This window comes from Papio anubis, chromosome 4 (genome assembly GCF_008728515.1).
Source record: "Papio anubis isolate 15944 chromosome 4, Panubis1.0, whole genome shotgun sequence".
NCBI lineage: Eukaryota > Metazoa > Chordata > Mammalia > Primates > Cercopithecidae > Papio > Papio anubis.
Window position 1 is genome coordinate 159343525 of NC_044979.1, and position 24448 is coordinate 159367972.

Consider the following 24448-nt stretch of genomic DNA (forward strand, 5'->3'; position numbering starts at 1 on the left):
ATACATATCTGATGAGTTAAAGGTTTAAAGTTGAAGCAACAATATTTATTTATATAATAAACATAACTGAAGTTATAGTTTAGATTTTTATACATTTTCTAGGAAATATGATATAATAAACTTCATGATGTTTGTAAAGTAATTAAATATTGTGAAATAAATTCTATATTACAGTTTCTAGAAACAATGAAATTATTTCCTATATATTTATGTATAATGATCCATACCTCCATCCAATTCTACAAAATTAATTTAGAATAACTTTTTATTTCTTTCAATATTCTCCAGTCTTGAAGACCCTGAAATCTATGATGATATCTTTGTCTCTTTCCCAATATTCAAAACAAAAATGGAGGTGACAAAACCTATTTATGGCTTACATTGGTCAACTCTAGCTGCCGTAACAAAATACCATAGACCAGGTGACTTAAATAACGAAGACTTACTTTCTTATAGTCCTGAAGCCTGAAGGTCCAAGATCAAGGTGCCAGCATGGTTCTATTTTGGTGAAAGTTCTCTTCCTGGCTTCCAGACCATCATTTTCTTGCTGTGTCTTCACATGCTATTGAGAGAAACAAAAAGAGGAAGTACTCTGGTGTCTCATATTAGGGCACAAATCCCATCAACAGGGGCTCACTCTCATGAAGCTCATCTAATCCTCATTATCTCTCAAAGGCTGTCTCCTTAGAATAGTGCAGCGGGGGTTAGGACATTAACATGAATTTCAGGGGAACACAACCATTCAGTACATAACAGATCTCTAAAGCTTCATGATCTCTTTCTGTATTTTAATGCATTATAAAGGTAGAGAATTAGGAATAACCCATTAGTTTCAGGAGCTTACTTAATCTCAATCCTTTTTAAATCACTACTAAACATATCTTATACTTGATGGATCTAAGACCCTGCTTGTAATTATAGAGCGTCCCTCCTTTTCCCCTGAGGAGTCACTCTTATTTTGAGAAATCTCAACTTAAACTTTGTTTCAGTTTGTCCTGATAATTTTTATTCTTTACTTCTGATGACATATATATTTTCAAAACTAAAGACAACCTTCTATTTTACCCTTTAAATACAATTAAAAATGAGTACCGTTTAAACTTTGAAAAGAGACTTACACACATATTCCAAATTTTAAAATGTCAAAAATTATAATTTGTTACATTTTGAAAATCAGAACTGGATTTTGGGGTTTTTTTTTAAATAAAATAAACATTGGTTACTGGAAGCAAAACTGTTGCTATAATTGAAAGTTATTGAAGAAATAAAGGCCTCCATTCTTTTTCCTAAATAGGGCTTATTTACTTTCATTTTGTCTTTTTAGAGCTGTGCTTGCAAATGGCAAGTGAAATGAAAGATTGAAGCAATTATCCACATCATTCAGATCAAATATGCTCTCATTAAATAAGAGCAGATGGTGTGGATAAAAATTGTAGCTTAAAGGCTATGTTCCTCATATAAGGCATATGAAAATAGATTGTTTCTTCTGTGCATTTATTTTAAAAGTCTACACCTTCCCTTACAGATGAGTTTATTTAAAATGTTAAATGGAAGCAGTAGTTATAACTTACATTTAATTAGTTTAAATTAATCTGTTCATTAATTTAGATTTTACTACCCCTTTGTACACTTTGTGAGTGTAGTTATTATAATAAAAATTTTAAAAACTACACCCACCAAATTTACCAGAGGGTAGTAAAATGAGTATATACTCTTACACCATTAATTAGAATACAAATGTTTTATCTGGGCTCCTGGCATCCCCTGCTGGAAGCTGTGAGTCTCTCAATGCCCTCCACCTTCCTCAGAAATACATAGATGTCTGGAAGAATGATACACAGGCACCAACAGATGTCAGAGTTTGTTGTTTCCAGAGTAACTGCAAACCACTTCCCCAAGAAAAAGTGCTCAGGTTAGATCCGAAGTGAAACAAGAGTGAGTAGGGGCAGGAGGCTCTGATTTTTACTGTGGTTAGGTGCTGCAGCCAGGGTGGTTTTCCTGCCTGGGTTGCTTGCCAATCAGCTTCAGGTGTGACGCCAAATATCATAAGGTGTGAGGAAGGGCTTGAATGTTGTTTCAAGTCAAACATCAAAAATGGTGTCAAATTTTTTTTTTTAAATTTTATATTCAGTGAATACATGTGCAAATTTGTTACATGGATATAGTGTGTGATGCTGAGGTTTGGGTTTCAGTTGAGCTCATCACCCAAATGGTGAAAATAGTATCAGATTCTTTTTAACCCTTGCTTCTCTCTCCCTGCCTGCCTTTCGAGTCTGCAGTGTCGGTTGATCCCATGTTTATGTCCATGTGTACCCAATGATCAGCTCCCACTTACCCATTTTTAAGAGAACATGCAGTATTTCGTTTTCTATTTCTGTTAATTCACTTAAGCCTTCTGGGGGACACTTTGGAAATACACATCAAGAACTTGTGTAATGTTCACACTTTTTACATATTCTTAATTTTGGAAATGATTCTAATACAATAATCAAAAACATTCACAAAGATATTCATACAGAAGTTTATTGTGATATTGTAATATTACATGACAGACTTGAAAACAGTTTCAAAGATATCAAATTATACAATAATTAAATATGAAAATAGCATTATATTTTCTATAAATTATTAGTTTATATGCTTAATACATTGAATACCATCCAAATATTTACAATAAATATGGGATACTTTTAACTAAAGACAGAGCTCAAATTACAATCATGAATTAAATGAGAATATAAAAGCTTGTATGGACTATGGTGCCCCTCTATGCAAATAAATGCATATGTATTGTTTTAGAAGGAAATGGACTGTATTACTAGTGGTTATTCCATTTGGTTTGACCATGGATGCTTTTCATCCTCTATGTATTTTACATTGTTTTTTAAATTAGTAAATTATAAATATTTATTACATATGTAGAAGGAAATAGTTATTATTTTTTATTTTCAGAAATATATCACAGAATATCTTTTGAGTTAATTACAGTCTGATAATTTCTTATTGCATATTTGGGGAAAAATTTACAGTAATACCAAAGATACCTGGTTATTAGAAATATGCATGTACAGTGAAAGCCTTATTTAAGATTAGAATCAAAGTATATTAGAGACAGTCTTCTTTTAATTTAAACCTAAAACTCAATGTTGGTTGTCTAGAAATTACTAGAACATGATTATATCAAGCTTCTATGCTTCTGAATAGGAATTCCATATTAAACAGAAAAATAGCTGAGGATGTGAAAGTAACACTTGGAGGCTCTGCTCAAATAGTTCTTCCTCTTTAAAAAATTTAAATTGAAGAATGTAGTCAATAAAAAGTAAATGGCTACTGAAAAATAAAATATGCAGTTTTAATTATGTGTTTCCTGAATGCTCAATTTCTAATTATTACTATAAGTCCTGGCACCAAAGCACTGGTTTTTGCTTTATTATCTTGCTTAGTGTATGTGCTCACCAGAAAGTATCATTCTGAACATAAGACACATGGGTTTTCTTTTCTTTCCTTTGTTCCTTACTTTGTCTCTCTCTTTATTTCTTTCCTATTTTATGATAACGCTTTGCAGGAAAGATGATTTGTGAAGTGGTTGTAATTAGTTTATAAACATATATTATATAAGTTATAAAACCAAGATCATCTGACAACATAAAACAATTTTAAAAATCTGCACAGATTTTTGAAACTGGCATTATTTTATCGGGATGCGTGTTCCCTGGACTAATGGTTTAATTATATTGAGTCTCAATTTCCTCATATATAAGATGAGAGCTATATTTGTCATACTTTTAGAAGGTTTGTGTATCACTTGGCTGCTTGGGTTCTTAACAATATTTAGGATATTTATTTGGTATTTAAGTTATAATGAGTTATAAGTTATAATGGATTTTTTATTCATATAACAAATATTTGCTGAGAACCTATCATATGTCAGGCTCTCTTCCAGTTCCCAGGGATGTAGCAGTGAAGAACACAGATGATGCCCATGCCCATTGAATGCACACACTATACAAATACTTTAACATGTTATTAATATTATTATGCTATCATTAACATTATTAAGGTAGTCATCAGAGTAAAGTAGAATATTATTTTCGATGTTTAGGGAGTATTTCCTAAGTTCAACTAGAACTCATTGCCATAATACATACAAACTACTGCTAAAAATATATGCCAAATGATTTCATATATTTGCATGGGATAAAACGAAATGACTTCTTTACAGCTCTCAAAAAACATAATAACACTTTCCATTTCCTGATTCTCAGTGTAAACCTGTTAACTGGAATTAAAAATGCAGTGTGGTCTGAGAATTTTCTTAAAGAAGACATACTAAGTTCAGTAAGTTTCCTTATAATAAATACGATAGAGAGTTTTATAGCTGTATTTCTCATGATGTGCTTGAAATAGGCCAATGGCACAATGGTAAAGTGTGAGTAAGATGAAGATAAACCTAAAAAGGCCCCTGAAAGTGGAAGTACATAACTATCTCATCAACTCAATGGAGAGACTCTAACCATAGGGATGTATGCTGCAGTCCACTTATGAACATTTTTTTTATCTGATGGCACATAAATATCACATAATTTCACATAAATATTTATATTCTCAGCTTTCCTCAAAAAATTGGAAGACATGGCAACATTTAGCCTATATTTATGCACAACCACCACATTCAGTGTATGAACAACTACTTTTCCCCTTAAATAACTCGTAAGTCCTCAAATTCACTTACTACCTACTGTTGTACATTCTGCATTCCAGCCCAACCACAGTAGGTCTTGAAGTTTGAAGTCATTCACCATATATAAGTATATACTTTTGCATATGTGATGGAATGTTTTGCTTTGTTTCATTCAAAAAACTTTCCTTAATGTTATTTCTTCAACTGTCATAAGAGATACATTTGGAGATTATATTTTCTAACAAATAATGTATTTATGTAATCAAAACGAACAATATAAATTTATGGTCAGATGTACTGGTTGATATCATTTCTGGAAATCTGAGGAGAGTGCCTGAACTTAATATTGCTAACAAGGCATCTTTATTGGTTCTAGCAACAGAGTAAAAAATGTAGACAATGCCAAAGTCTTCATGGAGTTTACATTCCAGTGACTAAGGCAGTAGATAAGAAAAATAAATACATTATATAATTTTAGATGAGAAATACTAAGACATTAAAGGAGAAAAAGAGGAAAGAGATGGCTTGAGGCCAAGAGTTCAAGACCAGCCTGGGCAACATGGTGAAATCCTGTCTCTACTAAAAGTACAAAAATTAGCTGGGCATGGTGGCACGTGCCTGTAATCCCAGCTACTTGGGAGGCTGACGCAGGAGAACTGCTTGAGCCTGGGAAGCGGAGATGGCAGTGAGCCGAGATTGCACCATTGCACTTCAGCCTGGGTGACAGAATGAGACTCTGTCTCAAAAAAAAAATAAAAATAAAAAATAAAAAAGAATGCCTATGAACAGGTTCTGTACCAATTTAAAGGCTCACAATTACTTCATTTCATTTTAGAGTCTCAAATAGTGGTTCTGCTATGAGCCCAGCCAGAGAATCTGAATCCATCAGAATCTGGCTATTCCCCAAAAGGCTTTTAATTGTTTCTTAGTCTGAGGGACTAAGAATATTCTTAGTCCAACATTCGTGTCCAATATGCAACACTTTGGAAATAAATTTGGGCCTTATGGGGTGATACCCAATATCCTCGTTTTCCCAAAAAACTAGGAACCTGAATTGTATTTTTATTGGAGTCTTCCCTAGTAGGGCTGGAAATTAATAGGTCATCTACATGTTGTAAGAAGGATCCATTAATTAACTGTAGTTCCCTTAACTCTTTTACCAATGCATTGTGGAAAATATGGTGACTGTCTTTAAAACCTTAGGAAAGAACAGTCCAGGTAGGCTGAGATGCAGCATAAGTATCTGCATCAGTTCATTCAAAAGCAAACATGCATTAGAGCCCTGGGTGTAAAGGTATGCAAAAGAAAGCATCCTTTAAATCTAATACTGTGAACACACAAGCACCTTCACGGACATGGGTTAACATCATGTAAGAATTACGACCTATTTTGTGGACTGGAACTACTGCTTTATTACCTGCTCTCAGATTCTGAACAAATCTATATTCCCTATTTGGCTTCTTTACAGGCAAAATGGGGGGTGTTTCATGAAGACTGACAGGATTGTAGTAATTTATACTTTATAAAACTTTATTATCAGGACCTGAATGCCCCTCCAAATCTCAGGTCTCAAAGGATATTGTTTTTCCATGGATAATTAACACTGGGTTTTAAAATAACCTGGATTAGGGTACATTAACAGCTCTACCAGAAACTTCCATGTCCCAAACAGAGGAGTCTACTTGAGAGGCAACACGTGGAGAAAGATAGGTCTTTTCCTGTGGGAAGGCATGAGCTTAGAGGTAGGAGAAGTGTTGCTTCCTGCCCTGTTGCCTTTTCACGAGGCTTTCAAAATTGAACTGTGGTTTGTAATTGGGAAAGTAAATCTCTTCCCAGTAAATGAATAGGGCACTCAGGCATACACAAGAACTTGTGGTAAAATGTATAGCCCTCCATGATGAAACCAAGGGGGTGGTGACTCTCCGAAATTTTGGCTGTTCATTAATCTTCCTTGTGGTATAGGAGCAGGAAGACAGTGGCCCTGAGAAATGGATTAGACCTGAGAAGGTATCTCCCATTTCCAATAAGAACTCAATATTTTCACCTGCCACATCAAGGGTTACCTGATGCTCTTCTGTGAAGAGGATTTGGTATCCAGTGAGAGCTGTGGGGAACATCAGGCCCTGTCAGTCCTGTTTTCTCTGCAAGTATGAGTTTGGGTAGCCAAGGCTCCCTTTGGAGCCTGAGGCAATCCTCCCTCCAGTGGCTCTCTTGTTCCAGAAGGCACTCTGATTCTGTCCCAAGGGCTGACGAGCTGGGGGCTTTTGTCTGGACATCCTACATGTCACTCTCACCACACTTTCTTAGGATGGGTAACACTGAATCTGCAGGGGATTTAAAGCAACTGCTAACAATTTTACTCTTGGGCTATTATTTTTCTCTTCCTCTGCCCGTCCTTATTGTTGTAAACCACAAAGACTATGTTAAAAGTTGTCTCATCGGGGTTTATTGTGCCACTGCTGCCTTTTATAACTTTCTCCTAATGTCAGGGGCAGACTTTGTAATAAAATATATGCCAAGGAGAGCTTGTCCTTCTGGGCAGTTGGGGCCTGCATTAGAAGACTGTCTCAGTGCCTCAACCAAGCGACCCTGTATTAGACCATTCTTTCATTGCTATAAAAATATACCTGAGACTGGGATGTTTATAAGAAAAGAAGTTTAATTGGCTCAGGGTTCTGCAGACTGTACAGGAAGCATGGCAGCCTCTGCTCCTGGGGAGGATATAGGGAGCTGTTATTCATGGTGAAAAGTAAAGTGGGAGCAGGCACCTCACATGGTGAAAGCAGGGGCAGGAGAGATGGGGAGTGCCACACACTTTTAAATGACCAGATCTCGTGAGAACTCACTCACTATCCTGAGGAGAGTACCAAGGGGATGGTACTGAACCATTCATGAGAAATTCGTTACCATGATTTAATCACCTTCCCTCAGGCCCTGCCTCCAACACTGCAAATTACAATTCAACATGAGATTTGGGTGGAGACACAGATTCAAACCATCAGGCCCTGAAACACAGTGATATTTTTATCTTTTCCCTAAGTGATATTCTAATCTTGTCATAATTAACTGACTTAACCACACACCATTTATACCTTCTATTAAATAAATTAGCATGTGAGTTCTGCATTCAAGATCTTGGGGGCTGGGTGCAGTGGCTCACATCTGTAATCTCAGCACTTAGGGAGGCCGAGGTGGGCAGATCATGAGGTCAAGACATCAAGATCATCCTGCCCAACATGGTGAAATCCCATCTCTACTTAAAAAATATAAATATTAACTGGGTGTGGCAGCGCATGCCTGTAGTCCCAGCTACTTGGGAGGCTGAGGCAGGAGAATCACTTGAACTTGGGAGGCAGAAGTTGCAGTGAGCTGAGATCGTGCCACTGCATTCCAGCCTGGTGACACAGCGTGACTCTGACTCAAAAATAAATAAATAAAAATAAAAATAAAAATAAGATCTTAGGGACCTTTCTGGTAATCCCACTAGGGGTCTGGATCTGGAATTGCATCTGCCTTCTTAAGATAAATAGCATGGCCTTGGTTTGAGCAGCTGTTTCATCTACATGTTCATGGAGAGTAAACAAAAACCTTTGTTTCTTCTTTATGGTACAGCAATGAAACAATAGTATCTGTAAGTCATACCAAGTTAAATCAAAGAACACAGTCAACCTAACAAACTCCTCTATAAACTTCTCTGGATCCTCCAAAAACTGGACAAATGTCTCTTTGCATAAAGTCAAATCAGACACAGATGGACGGGTGAGTGTCCCCTCTGCCCCCCTCCAAAATTGGAGCTTCGCCTGGGAGGGTTCTTTGCTTCACTCAGGAAAGAACTTATGAGTGAGCCGTTGGTAAAAGAAAGCAGGTATACTGAAGCACTGCAATACACACTGACTGCTCCTTATAGAGCAGGGCAAACCCATAGGTGATGTGCCCAGAGTAGCAGCATACAAGCTGCTGGCTAGCAGTATTTACACTCATTTTTAATTATATGCAAATTAAGGAGCAAGTTACTCAGAAATCTCTAGAGATGAAGCAGTAACTTCTGGGTGTTGCTGTGGCATTTGTAAACTGTCGTGACTTTGATGGGAGGGTCTTATGTGCAGTGAGAGCAACCAGAGTTTGCCTTCTGTGCCATTTTGCTGGTTCCAGTTTCTTTTTTCCATTCTGTCAGGACCAGGAAATAAGTCCTGCCAATCTCCTACTCTGTTTCCATTAGCTCTTTCCCATTCTTTTTTTTTTTTTTTTTTTTTTGAGACAGAGTCTTGCTCTGTCACCCAGGGGAAGATAAGATCTCTGCTCACTTCAACCTCCACTTCCCAGGTTCAAGCGATTCTCCTGCCTCAGCCTCCTGAGTAGTTGGGACTACAGGTGTGTGCCAAGACACCCAGCTAATTTTTGTATTTTCAGTAGATATGGGGTTTCACCATGTTGGCCAGGCTGGTCTCAAACTCCTGACCTCATGTGAGCCACCCGCCTCAGCCTCCTAAAGTGCTGGGATTATAGGCATGAGCCACCACACCCAGCCTCTTTCCAGCATTTAAATATTCTTCCTGCTTTTGTTCCAGCAGAATTGAATTCAACCTCTTTCTGTTATTGAAATTGTTTTGAATAAAGTCTTCCTTGCCTGTTTCACTTATCGGCAGCAATTTTCTTTGAAAAGCAAACAAAATGACAAATGCCATTGCAAATATATTCTCAACATCTGATTCAACTGGACATGTTTTAAACTATACATTAACCAAGGCACTTTCATGACCAGCCAGATATATTGGAAGCATGAAGTCTCTGGAAGTACAAGAAGGTCTTTGACAAATCCTCAGGGTGTTTTTGTAGTAAGCTACTTTGCTCAGTGTTCTAAAGCATGACCTTATGGTGAAAGCTGGTAAGAAGCAAATGCACGTTGTTAGTCTGGAGGACCACTGGGATTTTAAAAAGGTATTTATTTTATGTTTTGTAATAATCAAAATGTTAATATTGATAATATTAATAACAATACCAGCTAAAGTTAACCTGCACTAATTACATCTAACCCTCACAACTTGTTTTGAAGAATTTTTTTTTTTTAGATTTTTTCTTGTTTTATTGTTATACTTTAAGTTTTGGGGTACATGTACAGAACGTGCAGGTTTGTTACATAGTTATACATTTGCCATGGTGGTTTGCTGTACTCATCAACCCATGCTCTACATTAGGTATTTCTCCTGATGCTATCCCTCGTCTACCCCTACCATCCCCACAGGCCCCGGTGTGATTTTTTAAACTATTTTACCGATGTGGAAACTGAAACAGGGAGATTAAAAACAAAGCATTAATTTAGTTAAGTCACTATTTCCATAAAAACACGTTTCTGAGTTGCAGCATAGATCTTCCAGTAATACTCTCTGCTCTTTTATTTGTGAAATCACTTTCCAGTAAGGTATTAAGGACTATATTCAATAACACAACAGTGTTTACCCAGATCTATTTCTGAAATTCAGTCAGGTATATGACATCGGCTCAAAATTCCTTAGCAATCCATGAACCAGCATGTGTGGTCATGAGTTACATAGCTTGTTTGATAAGGGAATTAGAATTTCACAAGAACAACTGTTGTCTTCTACAAGCCAGCCTGCAGAAGATTCTTTTTACACTTGACAGAAGGTAGCTGGGTAAATGTACATTGTTCTAACTTTTTAAATCATGATTTTTCTCTTGGTTTCCTAAAGGAAAGCACAAATTTTAAAAACTAAGGCACTCATTAGATGCTTAAAAATTAATAAAGAATACATAGGCACAATTGAATTACTATGTATTGGAAGATTATGAATATTACTGGATTATAATATAAAATAGACACCATTATATCTGCATTTTACATAAAAGGGAATTAGGTGACTGTGGTCACTTAGCTAATAGATGTAGGATTTAGGATCCAGATCCATGTATACTTAATTTTAATTTAATGTTTTACCTAATGCCACTAATGAAGGAAAGATCATTTGAAAAGTATAGAAAAGAGTCTCAGCAATTGTTGGTGAATTAAATTTATAAGATTAATTTATAAGATGAAGGAAAAATATGGCATTGATCAAAAATTTTTTCTAAAAGGAATGGGAATACAGATGTCAGAGGCAAAGCAAATTTTACCCAGCATTTTATGAAACTCCCATAGGCAAAAATTTAAACAGACAAGAGATTTGATTCCACAATTCTAATATTTAGGGTGTAAAACACAATGTAAAATATAGCTATGAATAAATATTTAGGAAATTTCAGTATAAATTATGATGAATACCACCGTAAAAGAAAATTTCCAAAATGCAACAGAAAAAGGATAAAATCAACAAGAACTACTATTGTGCAATGCATGCTTTCTTTCTCAAAATATAATGCTTTCTTAAGAAAAGATACATTTTTTTCTTACTATGCTGTATGACTCTTTTCACAATCCTTAATAAATTTAAAGAAATACAACATATAAAAACTAGGAAATAATACAGCTTAAATTATGTCCTTTTGAATTTGAAAGTCCTTCCCCTTCAGCTATAGATTTTTAAACCTCCATTAGAGCAGATGCAAAATATTATATTGAATATTAACTGTTTTATTCCAATAATCTTTCAATTCTTGGATAGACATCTCATTCTTTATGGAAATAAATATGTTTAAAATCTATTTTAAAAATTGAAGTAACTTGCTTATAAACACCAGTAGAAGCAAATTATTTCCTTCCTTCAATTCAGCGTTTATAAATAAAATGTAAGGTTCGTAAACACTGTGAGTGCGTTTGAAACATTAGGGAATTTCACCAGCTTGTAGAAACAAATAACCGATTGACCTAAGTGTCAAAAATAATCTGCAGCCCAAAAGATGTCAAAGTACTCTTTAACTGAATTTCCTTTCTCCATGCTTACATTTAATAAGCTTCCGACAAAAGCTAAAGAAAAGCCAAGAAAATCTGCAGTTTATGTGTTCCTAAGCATTTGTAACGGAAAAAGAAAAGGATTCAACTCAAAATCAACCATTCTGAGCAAACTATCGCAAGAACAGAAAACCAAACACCGCATGTTCTCACTCATAGGTGGGAACTGAACAATGAGAACACAGGGACACAGCAAGGGGAAGATCACACACCGGGGCCTGTTGTGGGGTCGGGGGAGGCGGAAGGGATAGCATTAGGAGACATACCTAATGTAAGTGATGAGTTAATGGGAGCAGCACACCAACATGGCACATGTATATATATGTAACAAACCTGCACATTGTGCACATGTACCCTAGAACTTAAACTATAATAAAAAAATTCAAAAGTCTAATACTTACTCTTAAACTACCATCAAAGCATATGCTGAAATTATCTTCATATCTCATTATTTCAAGGCATTTACATTGGGAAAAAAGGAAAATAAATCAGATAGACATCAAGGATAGTTCTGAATTCACATTTACCAGAAATATTTTAATAATGACCCTGACACCCAGCATGTATTGAACCAAAACTGAAACACAAACCAAAGCCAACCTTTTAAGCATCAAACTAGAGTACCTTATTTTGTGTATATGTATATATAATGTATATTTATGTTAAACAATATTTATATTATATATTTATTGATACAATATACATCAACGACTCTAAACCTTCTGAACTCTGTGCAATTTTGCTCATTCAATGGACATATGCCACTATATGGAGATATCTTTCATTGACACACCTTGAGGGGGATAAGACACTATCAGTATCTGCTGGGCAAATGCAAAGGATGCTTTTAAATATTCTACAACGCACAGGACAGCCGCTGAAGAGAAAATATTACCTTGTCCACAATGTTAATAATGCCACATTAGAAAATCCTGATATTTATTATATATATGTTGAATATTTAATATAAATTTATATATATACATGTATAATTATTTAATTTATAATAAAAATATATATTGCATATTAAACTGTATGGGGCTTCACTAAGATACTATGTTTCATTTTATATAGGTGTTGTGGGACCTCTCTATTTGCATATTATAAACTGAGAACATAGCAAGATGATGGAAGAGTCTTCTGTTTTTCTCCACCAGAAAACCTGCTCTGGTTTAACTGGAACTTAAACTAGATGACTGCTTTCAGAGGGAGTCAAGCATTACAGACATAATCCTGCAGTTCCTAGAATATGAAGATCTAATGGACTCAATAATAACTGAAAATCAGGATGAACAAAATATTGGGAATATTGTGAAGAATGATCAACATAAACTAAAAATCAAAATAGTAAAAATTCAAGTTGGAGAGCTCAATGGTAAGAAAGGCAGGAAAATTGGGGAAATAGAAGAGAAACTATGAGAAAAGTGTAAGGTAATGACATAAAAGAATATAATAAAAATAATTCCTGTCTTTTAGATCTGGCATTTTTGGAGAGGAAGTAATCACTGTGAATATTTGTATATTTGAAAACAATGAACAACCTATATAAATTTGGGGCATAAATAATAGCAAATAAAGTAGAGTTTGTGTAGCTATGCCATCATTGAATCAATAGTCATAAATGCTCAGTTTAGCACCTTTCTAAGGATTATAGGCATGAACCACCATAATGGGCCCAGGTTGTCATTTTGAAATATCACTTTTATACATGATACGTGGATAGAATTCCATTATAGTAGCTGATTGCCAAACTAATTTGATCAATAGGATGTCCACAACAACATTATCTACTGTGTTACTATATCTTATATTGGACTATTTTTATAAAAATGGGGACAATGGAACTACTTAGATAATCCAGGTAATTAGTAATGCCTCTTAATAGACTGTAAAGAAAGAAATGTGTTTTCACCTACTAATGAAGATTGAAACTATAGAAGTTGAATAAAATAGGTTTACAATAGTAAAGTGAACATTTCCATTGCATTTTTATAATGGTAATAGGTAAAATTGTCCAACATAATACAAGTGGTATTCAGACTTTTTAAATGAATGTGTTTTAATGTTAGAATGTAAAGCATGGTAGAGTAAATCTGTGGGCCTGTGAATATAGATCACAGGTGACAATTCATGCTATTTTCACCAGTGAAAAGCTAAGGGTAAGCTTCTACAAAGAGTAAATACTAGGATGAAATAAGATTTCCTATTGTTCTTTCTTTAAAAAAGGAAATTATAGGCTAGTTACACTTCCAGCTGGATGAGTCTACACACCTGGGCAGGATAGCAACCATTCGATATCATGTGATTCTTTGGGGTTTAATTTTAGAGAAAAAGAGAGCTAGTTTCACTAAGCTTCTCCAATCATATTGTGGCATAGATATTAGAGTGTACTTAGGCATACCTGAGTTTTCAGCCAAGTTAATGGCTGGGGTGGCAGGGAAAGAAAGTAATATGACTCTGTGGAAAATTTTCCTATATGAGAAATATTACCTGTACATTTTTATTATGACATATATCATAATGTTTGGGAAATAATAATACCAACATAATTATTACTAACTACCTCAAAAAACAGAATATTTTAATTACTGTTTAGAAACAATTCAACACCAGAAGCCCTTTCTTTCTATATTCCCATTCCAGTCACACAAAGGTTAACATTGTCCTGAATTATATGTTAAGCATATTCTTCTCTTTCTTACATTTTAAACGTTAATGTTTGTGTTGTTAAAATAGATATATGTTTGTTTTAGGACTTTATATAAATGGAAACATATAGTATTTATTTTTTGACTTGATATGTTTGTTCAATGTTATCTACGGAGAAAAATCCATGTTCAATTACACTTTCATTTTCTGAACTATATAGTATTCCATTCCAACATAACATATCCAATCATTCTGCTATGAATAAACATAATACATTAGTTCGTAGTGCTTAGAGTTCTTGAATGAATATGCTAAGGAGAAACATTTCTGAATGCGGGATAATGGCATGTTTACATTTAATAACATTTTGATTTCCAAGGTTTTTTCTTTGTGTTTTACAAAGTGATTGAGAGTGTCTGTTACTGCATTACCTCACTAATCATGTGGTAGGGTTAGACCTGTAATTTTGTTCACTTTTGTAGATTATGTAATGGAATTTCACTGACTTTACTTGAATTTCTCTATTACTGATTTAAGCTGAGCTTATATTTATTTGATTATATCAGATGTAAAAGTGCCTCTTCATACAATTTATACATTTTAAAAATGTGAGTAGTCTTTTTTTATTTGTAGGATATTTTATTTTATTCTCAATATTAATTATCTTTTGGTCATATTTGATGCAGCTATCTTCTTCCTGATATAGCTTGAAATTTTATTTTCTTTGATATATATCTTAATTTAAATGCATAATTACAAATATATATAATTACTGTTTATATGACCATGTTTGTACATATTATAAGTATAGTCAATTTTCATAACTTGTGACTCCAGTATTTGTGAATTCACTTACTAAAACTTATTTGTAACCCTAAAATTATTACTCATTGTTTCTTCATGGTCATTTGCAGACATTTGCAGATCAGTGAAAACTTTGACATGTTCAATGTGTGCATTCCCACCAGAGTTTGAACTAGGTGACTGTCTGCCTGCCTTCCTGTTCCAACTCATATTGTAAAAAAGTGTTTTGTTTATGTTCTAGTTAGTGGCAATATTTTTACAGTTTTATGCCTTTTGTTGCTGATTTCTCTGTTTAACATGACCCAAACATAAATAGGAAGTATGTCTAGTGTTCCCAAAGGCAAGAAAGCTGTGTGTGCCTTATGGAGAAAATATGTTACATAAGCTTGGTTCAGGCATGATAAGTTGTTGGTCATGAGTTTAATGTTAATAATCCAACAATATATATTAGATAAAGTGTCTTTAAAGAGAAACACACATAAGTTATGTATTAATCAGTTGATGAAACCTTTGTGATTAGAGGCTCATGGAAAACTAACTCTGTATTTCTCCTAAGAGAAGTGGCTCAATGTTTGCTAATCCAACGTTCATGGCAACTTCGTAGAATGTAAGTTTCACAAATAATGAAAATAGACTCTCTCTCTCTTTCTCTCTCTCTCTCTCCTCTCTCTCCTCCCGTATATGTGTGTGTCTGCGTGTGTGTGTATATATATATGTATATATGTGTTTGTGTGTATATATCCTTTTGAATATATTTGTATGTATATATGCAAAAAACAAAGGAAATGCAGTGGGATCTTGGGACCTACTTAGTTGGCCAAAAACCTGAGTGTCTATATTTTGTACACTTGTATTCCATTTGTAGCATAACAGTAAGTAGCAGCACATTGATTAGTAAGATTTCAGAATATTGCTGGAAATGATGATCTCTTTTATGTCTTTTTAAGTATGAAAATCCCTGCACTCTCAAGCTAACAATAGCTATTATTAGAAAAACTACTAATTGTTTTGAGAACATTGTATTCAGCATTACATTTCAAAGTATATCAACTCTTGCTGATATCATATCTAAAAAACACCAAAAGAAAACACTTTCTAAAATATGGTACATAAAAACTACTTACCATGAACTTTCTTTTCATTTATCAAAGTCATGTCCTTTTCTAGACATAAGCAGCTGGCATTATTGTTTCCCCGGGGGCATACAAGCAGAACACGATCTGAAGCCAGATGAAAAATAAAGGTACTTATCCAAGTGGAAAATATGGCAAGTGTGTACATTATTCATGACACCAATTAGTTCTTGAATCAACAAATATGGTAAAATGTTTTCAAAGGTAGAGAGCTATAGAGGCCATGCATATACACGTAAAACCAAATGGAAACCTTACAAGATTGATCTGCATAATTTAGCCCAAAATAGTTATTTTATTTGAATAACAATGACTAAATAAAACAGAAGTTACAGTAGCATCATTTTCCTGTAAGTCATAATATTTTTTGTTTGAGTGAATAAACTAAATATATAGTCAATGAAGAATTCCTCTTTTAAGTATTTAGGGTTTTGTTGTTGTTGTTTTCTCATGGAAAAAATTCAATTAGACAATCCAATGAGGAAGCTGATTCTTAGAAGAAGTTTGATCAAATCATCTATTGGAAAGTGTAGTGCTGCAATTAAAAATTATTTCATCCAGAATAAAAAATTTGCATTCATCTCACTAAATCAGGATACTTAAGAATTTATTGAAATGCAAGATTTGCATTAGATTACTTTAGCTTTCTTTATAAAGCAAATTACTGTCAAATTAAATATATTTGATACAGTATTGCAAAAATTACATGGGACATTTTAATTTTCAAAACATAATATTCTTTCAGTCTAAAGAATATTAATTAGCATAAGACTTAACATTGCCATTCACTTATTTAAATTTACCTATTTAATCAGATATATTTAATCAAGTTGCATATGAATACTTAATTAAACTTGTTTTGGTTAACATCCTGGCTTAGAGAGGAGTTGGATTTCTAAATATTGCGTTTATGCAAACATAAAATGATTATGTTCATATCTAGAGTAACTTCTAATTTGTCTATCCAAATCCATTTTACATTCACAATTTTTTAAAGCTGAAATATCTAAAACAAAAAACATTTGAAAATTAATATTTTGGTTATTTTAATACAGAATATTCAGTCCTTAAATTAAGCTTGAGAAGAATAAGTAATACTCAGGATTTTTATTATGTATTTAATATATATGTAATGAGCGGGAGAAGAGAGATCCTAAGAGAGACAATAAATAAATAAAAAATAATATAATTTTTAATGATTTTTTCTTTATATTTTCTTCAATACCCCAAATCTTCTCACACAAACTTGAATTACATTTTTGTAGAAAAGTTTAAATTCTTAAAATATTTTAACTTTATGATGAATAATAATAAATTCATTATTTTCTGTGTCCCATACACACACACATAAACACAAAGATCTGGAAAAAGCTAAAAGTACCCTTGGCTTAGTCCATCCATGCTGCTATAACAAAACCTCATAATCTGGGTAGCTTATAAACAACAGAAATTGATTTGTTATAATTCTGGAGGCTGGGAAGTCCAAGATCAAGGAATCTGCTGATGAAGTGTCTGTTGAGGATCCATTTCCGGATCCATAGAAGGTGTCTTCTAGCTGTGTCCCCATATAGTGAAAGGGACAAGGTAGTTCTCTGGTTCCTCATTTATAAGGATACTAATTCCATTCATGAGGGTTCCATCCTCATTACCAAATCATCTCCCCCAAATCTCCATCTCCTAATACATCATCTTGGGGGTTAGGATTTCAACCCATAAATTTAGAGGGGTCACGAACATTCAGACCAAAGTATTTCTTAATAAGGCACATACCATTTCCTGACTGGAAAGCTGTTAGTTTTTCACGAGAAAAATCAATATTTCCATAGGAAGAGGCAGTGGCTAGAACACATGCAACAGGTTCAAGGCCAGAAAACAAAAGTATTATTCATGGCCACTGATTGGAGATTCAGTAGTTGCCCTGCATGCATGCATAAGGATCAAGTATTTCATTGGAAATACATTTATTTTTGATGCTTTGGTAAAACTATCACTTAATGGGAAGGTTGGGTTTTCCTGACAATTATTTTATGGTTAATAATTTTTTATATAACACATAGTGTTGGAGGACACTTACATATTTTCAGTACAAAAGTCTGTAAAGACTGGATTCCAACTCTGTTCATGCTGTCTCTTCTACCAAGGAAATAAAGAGATGGAAAAGAAAACCCTAGTAATAAAAAGCAGAGGGTTACCTGGAAGAGTAACAACACAAAGAAAGAAAAGTGAGGCTGGATCGCCAACAAAGGCCTGAGTGGGGAAGCCATATTTTAGTTTGATGAGCTTCCTCCAAAAGCAGTATATGAAGATGCTACTGAATGTGCTGGTTACGTTTATCTTCTCAGTGCAGCACATCGCTATCAGTTTCTCACCTGCCAGAACAGGTGTCCTCTATGAAGAGTTGTTTTATACACATACATTTTATGTAACTTTCTTATTAAAACTTGAATTACATTTTTGTAGAAAAGTTTATATTCTTAAAATATTTTAACTCTATGATGAATAATAACAAACTCTTTTTTTCTGCCTCACATGTACATATACACAAACAGAAATACATGGAAAAAGCTAAAAGTACCCTTGCCTTAGTCCACCTGGGCTGCTAAAACAAAACCCCATAATCTGGGTAACTCATACACAACAGAAATTTACTTGTTATAATTCTGGAGTCTGGTAAGTCAGTAGTCAGTTTACTTCTCCAGGTCCTCTTTAACACAGCTTTTCTTCATTCTGAGTGACAGGGACAACTAATATTTGATTTGAAGAATATTTAGCAAGATGGAAAAATCAAATATCAATCTCTAAACTTTCTAGGTTGCTGTGGAACTATACTTTTCAGAAACAGCAGTCTCATATAATACAGGACTTGAGGAAAACGTTGCTTTATTATCTAGAATAACTTGGATACTTCTCTGCTGTCAAAGAGAAATAACCTCTGGGAAATGTTTCCCATCTTAGTGGAAATAATAATATGTTAAATATCTCTCAGTTGTACCTGGAAACTTGACATCGTTAAGAGCTTATCTTTTAAAGCAAAAGAAGTTGCATTCCACTGGCATTCACCTGTAATAAATACTAACTGCACTGAGTATTACTTGAGAAGACGGAGAGTTAGATCACATGTCCAAATCTCTTCTCTTTTAATGTACTTAAATTAATAAAACTGCTGAACAAAGAGATGAAAATTTTATCCAGACTAAAACTGGAAAAGGACTTTCTGATATCCTACAGATTATGAAATACCTATGTGTATAATGAAATCTGGAACAAGCTCATAGAGGATACCAGGAGCTAACAAATGACTGTCTGGAAGTGGAGTGCCATGGTCTTATCAGCACATTGAAGAGATATTGAAGGACTCCCTTATTAATATTTTGAAAATCACAGAGCAGCCCTGACTGAAGGAGAAGAAGTCAATCATCCAAAAGATTTTTTTGTTTGTGTGTTTTGATTCGATATCCTGAAAAAAAAAAGCAAATGGTATGAAGACAAGCTTGCTTTATAGCGGAGGACTGCGGTGATGGTATGCAAGAGGGTGTGTGTCTCCGCTGTCAGAGAAAAATAGCCTTGGAATACCCCACAAATACAAAGACAGTAAGCACTGTGGGCCACTCTACATCAGTTTCTCACCAATGTAGTTGTTTAGTATAGAATAGGAACTATACTCATATCTGTGGTTAATCTGTAATGAAAAGTATAAGTCCTGTAAAAGGGCAAAGCCAGCCCACTGCATCAGATGCTACATATTTAGAAATTAAGCACACACATTTCTGTGACTTAATTATCTTCAGTCAAATTTTCCCTTCCTTTTCAGGCAACTGATAAGTTGGTTTCACACTGAACTGTACCACCATCCAGGAACATGGTCACATTTAATTTCTCAAAGCTGAAGAAAATATGCTGGTGAGCTGATAAATTCAGTGACTATTGTTGAGCAGATTGCAGAGCTTGATAGAATTGTCTTTAAAAAGTTAATTTTATTGTCTTTTGAGAAATGTCTGTTCATATCCTTTGCCCACTTTTTGATGGGGTTGTTTGTTTCTTTCTTGTAAATTTGTTTGAGTTCTTTGTAGGTTCTGGATATTAGCCTTTTGTCAGATGAGTAGATTGCAAAAATTTTCTCCCATTCTGTAGGTTGCCTGTTCACTCTGATGGTAGTTTCTTTTGCTGTGCAGAAGCTCTTTAGTTTAATGAGATCCCATCTGTCAATTTTGGCTTTTGTTGCCGTTGCTTTTGGTGTTTTAGACATGAAGTCCTTGCCCATGCCTATGTTCTCAAAAGAAGACATGCATACAGCCAACAGACACATGAAAAAATGCTCATCATCACTGGCCATCAGAGAAATGCAAATCAAAACCACAATGAGATACCATCTCACACCAGTTAGAATGGCAATCATTAAAAAGTCAGGAAGCAACAGGTGCTGGAGAGGATGTGGAGAAATAGGAACACTTTTACACTGTTGGTGGGATTGTAAACTAGTTCAACCATTATGTAGAACAGTATGGCGATTCCTCAAGGATCTAGAACTAGAAATACCATATGATCCAGCCATCCCATTACTGGGTATATACCCAAAAGATTATAAATCATGCTGCTATAAAGACACATGCACACATATGTTCATTGCAGCACTATTCACAATAGCAAAGACTTGGAATCAACTCAAATGTCCATCAGTGACAGACTGGATTAAGAAAATGTGGCACATATACACCATGGAATACTATGCAGCCATAAAAAAGGATGAGTTTGGGTCCTTTGTAGGGACATGGATGCAGCTGGAAACCAACATTCTCAGCAAACTATCGCAAGAACAGAAAACCAAACACCGCATGCTCTCACTCATAGGTGGGAACTGAACAATGAGATCACTTGGACTCGGGAAGGGGAACATCACACACCAGGGCCTATTATGGGGACGGGGAGTGGGGAGGGATTGCATTGGAAGTTATACCTGATGTAAATGACGAGTTGATGGGTGCTGATGAGTTGATGGGTGCAGCACGCCAACATGGCACAAGTATACATATGTAACAAACCTGCACGTTATGCACATGTACCCTAGAACTTAAAGTATAATAATAAAAAAATAAAAAAAATTTTAAAAAGTTAATTTTATTAATCAAAGTAACTAAGCAAAAATTCCTAAGTATGTTACCAAAAAAAAAAAAAAAAAAAATTACTGTGTAAAGGATTAAAATGACATGGTGTCTGATAGCTCAATACTTATCTGTTTTTTATTTTATTTTAATTATTACTGTAAGAAGTTATAGATAGCAGATATATAATAATTTTTTTTGAGATCAGAATCTTCGGAGTAAAATGATCTCAAGGATAGTGTCCAGTAGAGGATACACAGTGAAACTAGGGAGAATGAATAATAGTGAGAGATGGGGAGGCAGGAAAGAGAGAGAGAGAGTAAGATATGGAGGGGTGAGAGAGAGAGAGAGAAACAGAGAAACAGAGAGAAAAATGAATGAGCATATAAGTATAAATGAAAATAGATAAATTTCAATAAGCAAATTGTGTAAAAAGAACAGGAATGAGATCCCGAGCATTTTCCCATTTTACTGGAATAGCTTAGCATGTCTGTGGAAAGTTATTTTTTTATTGTTTGTTTGTTTGTTTTTTGTTTATCAAGGTAGCAGCTTTGCAGGCAAGAGGATGGCTAGATTCTAAGACTTACTGCTGTCCTGGAGTCCATTCCAGTGGCCTGAGTATATCACCATATTTCTTCATCCTGGAATGTAGGTGACAGCCAGGATAGCCAGGAGAGGTTAATCCTTCTTCCTTTGGAAGAGCCATTGTCTTAGTCCTTTCAGTGTTGCTGTCAAGGAAAACTGGAGTTGGAGTAAATGCTAAAGAAAAGAGATCTATTTGGCTCACAGTTATGCAGGCTGTACAAGAGGCATGGCACCAGCATCTGCTTCTGGGGAAGGCTGCAGGCTGTCCTCACTCATGACAGAAGGCAAAGAGAAGCAGGCATGTGCACAGAGCACGCAGTGAGAGAGAAAGCAAGAGAGCAAAGCAGTGAGAGCAGGTACCAAGCTCTTTATAACAACCAGCTCTTACAGGAATTAATAGAGCAAGAGGGCTCATTACTGTGAGGATAGCAACAAGCTATTTCTGAAGGATCTGCCTCCATGATCTTAACACTTCCCTTTAGACCCCACCTAAAACAATGAGGATCAAATTTCAACATAAGGTCTGGAGGCGTCACATAATCCAAACTATAGCAGTTCTAACCCTGGCCCTCTACATTTTATACCTTTCTTATATATAGAATACAGTCATTCCATCCCATAGGCTTTAGAACTCTTAACTTATTCCAGCATCAACGCTAATGTCCAATATTCAAAGTTTCATCTAAGACTCAAGGCAAATTCCTTATAGCTGTGACCCTGTAAAATCAATAACAATGTTTTTACTTCCAAGATACAATGGTTGTGTAAGCATTAAATAAACATTTCCATCCCAAAAGGGAGAAATTGGCCAAAATAAAGGAGTAACAGACTCCATGCAAGTCTGAAACCCAGCAGGCCAGACATTAAATCTTAAAACTCCAAAATAATATCCTTTGATTCTATATCCCACATCCTGGGTATATGGTGTGAGGGGTCAACTCAAAAGGCCTCGAGTGGTTCTGTCCCCATGGCTTTGTTGGGCACAGCCTACATGGGTGCTTTCTTGGGTTTGAGTTGAATGTCTGCTGCTTTTCCAGGCTGATGGTGCATGCTGCTGGTCGATCTACACAGTCCTGCTCCCACAGTTCCACTAAGCAGTGCCCTAGTAGGGACTCTCTGAGGGTGCTCCAACTGCACACTTCTACTCAATATGAACTCAGTAGATTCTCTCTGCAAGGACTCAGCCACTGCAGCAGAACTGTGCATGGTTACCCAGGCTTTGGGATATATCCTCTGAAATCTAAGTGGAAGTGGCCAAGCCTCCTCCACTCTTGCATTCTGAGTGACTGCAGACTTAACACCATATGGATACTGTCAAGGCTTTCAGTTTATACTTTACAGCAGAGGACCAAGCAATACCTGGGGCCATTGAGCAATGGTTGGAGGTAGAGCAGCCCGGATGTAGGGAGCAGCATCCCAAGTTGGTACAGGGAAATGATGCTCCAGTCCCAGACCATGAAACAATTTTGTCCTCCCCTAGTATCTGGGCCTGTGATAGGAGGAGCAGCTTTGGAAATTTCTGCAATGCCTTTGGGGCCTCTTCCCCATTATCTTGGCTTTTAGCACCTGACTCCCATTTAGTCATGCTAATCCTTTTAACAAGTGGTTGCTCTGCAGCACCATTGGATCCCCCTCTCAAAAATACTCTTTCCTTCTCTATCACATGCCCAGGCTGCACATTTTCCAAATGTTTAGGCTTTGCTTTATTTTTAATTATAAATTACAACTTTAGGCCATTCCTTTGCTCCTGTATCTGACACTCTTTGAAGGATTTTCTGCTTAGAAATTTTTTCCACTAGATACTTTAGGTGATGCCTTTTAAGCTTGGCCTTCCATGAAGACCTAAAGCTTGAAAACAATGCAACCAAGTTCTTTTCTATGGTTAACAAGGGTAAGCTTTGCTCTAGTTTCCAATCAGTTCCATGTGAGATCCTGTCAGCTTGGCCTTTACAGTCTATATTTCTACAAGCATTTGGTCTCCACCACTTAACCAATCTTGAAGAAGCTCCAAACTTTCTCTAATCTTCTTGTCTTTTCTCAGACCTCCATATCTGTCTATCCTTTGCCAAGTTCCAAAACCACTTCCACATTTTCTGGTATATTTATAGCAACATCCCACTCTTTAGTACCAATCTTCTGTCTTAGTCCTTTTAGTGTTGCTACAAAGGAATACCTGAGGCTGGGTAATTTATAAAGAAAAGAGATTTGTTTTTCTCACAGCTATTCAGGCTGTACAAGAGGCATGGCACCAGCATCTGCTTCAGGTGAGGGCCTCAGGCTGCCTCTACTCACCGCAGAAGGTGAAGAGAACCAGCATGTGCAGAGATCACATAGATAGACAGGAAGCAAGAGAGCAATGGGGGAGGTGCTAACAACCGCTCTCACAGAACTAATAGAACAAGAACTTACTCATTACTGAGGATGGCACCAAAACCATTCAAGGGAGGTCCACCCCGATGAACCAGACACCTCCCATTAGGCTCCACCTTCAACTTTAAGGATCCGATTTCAACAAGAGGTATGGAGAGGTCAAACACAGTAAACTAGAGTAGTAAAGTTTTTGTTGTAGTTGTGCTCTCGCTCTCGCTCTCGC

The 24448-nt window shown here is 35.5% G+C and overlaps 1 long non-coding RNA gene across 1 annotated transcript; it reads right to left on the bottom strand.

Annotated features, from left to right (window-relative positions):
- Positions 1-261: 261 nt before the first annotated feature.
- LOC116274576 lies at positions 262-24448 on the bottom strand. The gene is made up of 4 exons (XR_004183347.1): positions 24265-24448; positions 21858-21998; positions 16163-16258; positions 262-562 (listed from the first exon to the last, which is right to left on the bottom strand). It is a non-coding gene; the product is annotated as an uncharacterized LOC116274576 (long non-coding RNA).